Source organism: Octodon degus, unplaced genomic scaffold (assembly GCF_000260255.1).
Source record: "Octodon degus isolate 3935 unplaced genomic scaffold, OctDeg1.0 scaffold00400, whole genome shotgun sequence".
Lineage (NCBI taxonomy): Eukaryota > Metazoa > Chordata > Mammalia > Rodentia > Octodontidae > Octodon > Octodon degus.
Genome location: NW_004524976.1, coordinates 182,282 through 186,916, shown reverse-complemented (window position 1 = coordinate 186,916; position 4,635 = coordinate 182,282). Strand labels below are relative to the sequence as shown.

At 38.4% G+C, this 4,635-nt stretch overlaps 1 protein-coding gene across 1 annotated transcript in view; it reads left to right on the top strand.

Moving 5' to 3' along the window:
* The window catches only part of LOC101588615 (antigen WC1.1-like), a 343,741-nt gene that overhangs the window by 269,806 nt on the left and 69,300 nt on the right, over window positions 1–4,635 (top strand). The window lies entirely within an intron of this gene.

The window sequence follows — 4,635 nt, the reverse complement described above, 5'->3', positions numbered from 1 at the left end:
TCAGGGTATCACTACTAGATTGGACTCACAGTGATCCACCTGTTTACAGCCTCCCAAGAGCTGGGATTAAAGGTGAGCACAACCACACCCAGTCTCAATTGCCATCTTAGTGCATCCCAGGGATAAGCTGGCAAATTAGGCCAGGGGATGGACTCCCTAGCTCTGTGCCTGCTTGCAGACACTTTAATCCATGGAGCTATTTGCCTGGCCCTCATATGTTTAGTCTTACTTAAATATATCTGTTAATTTGAGCAACAGATTTAATGATAAAAATAACTATTATATCAACCATTGTTAATCAGTTATTCTAGATTTGAAAAGTTGCAACATATGTATTGCATGCTACCCTGTTTCTGATTTTGGTTCTTGGTTTTGTTTTTCCTTTTCAAAATAAAATAGAGATCCCACCAACCCCACACCCTGTGAGTGTGAGGGTGAGCTTCTGCTCTGTCTTGCGCTGCCTGCCGCTCCAAGCCCAGGCCCACCACGTGAGAGAGGCATTTCCCTGTGTTCTTCAGACCTGCCCTACCTGGCCAGATGCAGCACAGCCCTCCAGACCCAGCTCAACCCACCCTCTGAGTGAGAACTTCCGCTGCACCTTGGGTTCTCCATATCCCAACAACCCCAGGGCCTGTGAGTGTGGAGGTGAGCTTCTGTTCTGTCCTGCACTGCCTGCCGCTCCAAGTCCAGGCCCACCGCATGAGAGAGGCCTTTCCCCGCATTCTCTGGACCTCCCCCGCCTGGCCAGACCCAGCACAGCCCGCCATCTGAGCAAGAACTTCTGCCGCGCTCTTGGGAGTCCTGCAGACCCACCAAAACACAGCACTGGTGAGTGTGTGGGAGAGCTTCTGTGCTCTTTTGCCCCCACTCCTCATACTCCTCCAGACCCAGCCCAGACTTAGCATACAGGATTGAGGTAAAACCATGCAGCTAAAGTCCCTGCAGTTAGCGCAGCTAGTGAAAAGGTAAGAAAGGGTCAAAACCACACAGGTCAAATCCACACTAGGGTCATAAACACACAGCTAATCCAGGAACAGATCATCTTACCAGGAGTTCACAGAAGGCCCACCTCCAAGGGCAACAACAGTAAGGAGCTGAGCATAGTAGCCAAACCCAAGCCAGGCACAACTGCATGAATTAGATCTTGGTATATCAGTACCCGAATTTCATTAAGTGATAAGGAAATAATTGCACCAAAGCTCTACACCAAAGGCCAGAGGTCAGTGTTAAATGAAATGATAAAGATAAGGAACAAAATGCAATCTCAGGCCTCAAGCCCACCTATAACAAATGCAGAGGACACTAGCTCTGCTGAAATAAATGAATCAGTAGCGTCAGAAGTAAATGAACAACAGCAGAAAGATATAGAGGAACTCAGAGTAGAATTAATTTCAGGAAAAAAAAGAAAATTCTGAATTTATAGCAGCTGAACTTAAAAATCAAATGCAGAAACATATGGAGGAAACACAATGCTCAACCAGAACAAACGCAGTGGACATTAGCTTAGCTGAAATACATGAATTAATAGCGTTGGAAGTAAATAAGCAACTGCAGAAAGATTGAAAAGAATTCGAAGCAGAATTAGTTTCTGAAATGAAAAACGAAAACTCTAAATTCATAGCACCTGAACTAAAAAATCAAATACAGAAACATAGAGAGGAAACCCAATCTGTAAAAAACTCTGCAATAAAAGAATTAATAACCGCTTCTAAAGAAGACATTAATAAAAAAGTACAGGAGATTGAAAAATGATGGACTCCTTGAATGAGCAATACAGGAAAGAAATAGATCACATGAAGCAGAGTCAAAGAGATGTAGAGGACCTTAAAATCTCAATCATGAGCCTGAGAAAGCATTTGAGTGAAAATGAAGATAGAGTTTCATATCTTGACGATGCTAGTGCAGCTAGTGTAAAGGTAAGAAAGGATCTCTTAAAAACAACTAAGACGCAGGAAAAAATAATTCATCACCTGCAAGATGATGCAAAGATGAACAATGTGAGACTAATAGGTATCCATGAGAATGAAGGAGTCAATACACATGATATAAAAAGAATATAGGCAGAAGTAATAGCAGAAAACTTACCAAATATGAGGAAACAATCTGATACTCATGGAACCAAAGCATATAGAACTCCAAATAACTTCAACCCAATTAAAAACATACCAAGACATATAAGAGTCAAGATGAGAGAAATCCAACACAAGAATATCATAGTGAAAGCCGCTAGAGAAAAGAAGCAGATCACATTCAAAGGAAAACCCATCAGAATTACAGCCGACTTCTCTTCACAAACCATGAAGGCAAGAAGAGCATGGAGAAGAATACTTCAAGTCCTCTATGAAAACAAATTCCAACCCAGACTAATACCCTGCAAAACTCTCTTTTGAGTTTGGTGGAGCAGTAAAATACTTTCAAGACAACAAATAAAGAATTTCATGATGGCAAAACCAACCCTCCACAGACTACTGAAAGATGTTCTAGAGAGGGATCAAAATGATCAGAAACTCACCAAGCAGAACAGAGGAAACCCAATAAATAGGACAAACAAACATAGGAGAATAAACAGTTACAAAACAGCATTCAAATAACATGTTAATCTTAATTCAACATATGTCAATAATAACCATCAATTAAAATGAACTCAATTCATCAATTAAGAGAAATAGATTGACACAGTGGGTTAGGAAAGAAAATACAACAATATGTTGTATATGAGAAACACATTTAACTCATAAAGAAACTCACAGGCTGAAAGTCAAAAGATGGGAAACAATACTACATGCCCCAGCACTTCAGAAAAAAGCAGGGGTAGCAATCTTGATCTCAGACAGTCAACTTCAAACCAAGAATGATCAAACAAAATAAAGAAAGCCACTATATATGATTAGAGGAAAAATTCAAGAGGAAGAAATAACAATCATAAATATGTATGCACCAAACACAGGAACACCCAACTATATAAGACAAATTTTAATAGACATAAAAAATCTAACATCCAATACAACAATCCTAAGAGGACAACTTAACAACCCCTTATACCCAAAAGATAGGTCAACCAGACAAAAAATTAGCAAAGAAGTAGCATAAGTGAACCAGAGCTTGGAACAAATGGACTTAGTAGACATACACAGAGTGTTCCACCCAGCCACAGTGGAACAAATATTTTTTTCAGCTGCACAGGAATCATTTTCTAAAATAGACCACATACCAGTACATAGGTAATGCTTAAGTATATGCAAAAAACCAGAAATTATACCATACATATTATCTGACCACAATGCAGTAAATCTAGAAATAAATAGCAAGAGAAAAGAGAAAAATCAGCTAAATACATGGAAATTAATCAACAACCTACTCAGCAATCAATGGGTTACAGATGAAATTAAAAAAGACATCCAACAATATATACAATTCAATGAATACTCAAGCACAACTTATCAGAATTTATGGGATGCGAAGAAAGTAGTTCTCAGAGGGAAATTCATAGCTGTAAACTCACACATTAGGAAAACAGAACAGGAACAAATAAACACCCTAATGTTGCACCTCCGACATCTAGAAAAGGAAGAGCAAACCAAACCCAGAGCCCAAAGATGGGAAGAAATTATGAAGATTAGAGCACAAATTAATTCAATTGAGATGAAGAAAACAGTTCAAAGAATTAACAAATCAAAAACCTGGTTCTTTGAAGGATTAAATAAAATGGATAAGATCCTAACCAACCTCATCAAAAAGAGGAAAGAAAAAATTCAAATGCAAGCAATAAAGAACAAAAAGTGTGTAACTACTACAGACGCAGTGCAAATTCAGAAGATTATTAATAGCTACTTTGAAAATCTTTACGCTCACAGAATAGAACCCATATATGAAATGGATAGAATCCTAGAAAGGTACAAATTACCAAAACTGAATCACGAAGATAAAACAACTCTCAATAACCCAATAACAGCCATTAAAATATGGAATATAATAAAGAGCCTGCTGAAAAAGAAAATTGCAGATCCTGATGTATTCACAGCTGAATTCTACAAGAAATTCATAGAAAATATAATCCCTTCACTCCTCAAACTCTTCAGTGAAATTGAAAAGTAAAGAGTTCTCCCAAAATCATATCTGGAGGCAAGTTTTATGCTGATACACAAACTAGGGAAAGATGAAACTAAGAAAGAGAACTATAGGTCAATCTCCCTCATGAACATAGATGCAAAAATCCTCAATAAAATCCTAGCAAATATAATACAGCAAATCATCAAGAAGATCATACACCATGACCAGGTAGGATTCATCCAAGAGATGCAAGGATGGTTCAATATTTGAAAATCTATAAATATAATACACTATATCAATACAGTGAAAACTAAAGACCACATAATCATCTCAATTGATGCAGAAAAGGTTTTGGCAAATTCCAACGCTCACACATTTTCAAAGTCCTACAGAAAATTGGAATAGATGGCCTCTACTTCAATCTTGTAAAAACCACCTATGACAACATACCAACTAATATAATTCTCAATGGAGAAAAACAGAAATCTTTTACTCTCAAATCAGTTACAAGACAAGGATGTCCAGACCCAGTCCTAGCCCAGGTCCGGTGAGGGTGCAGAGAGTTTCCTGCTACCCTGCGCCGGC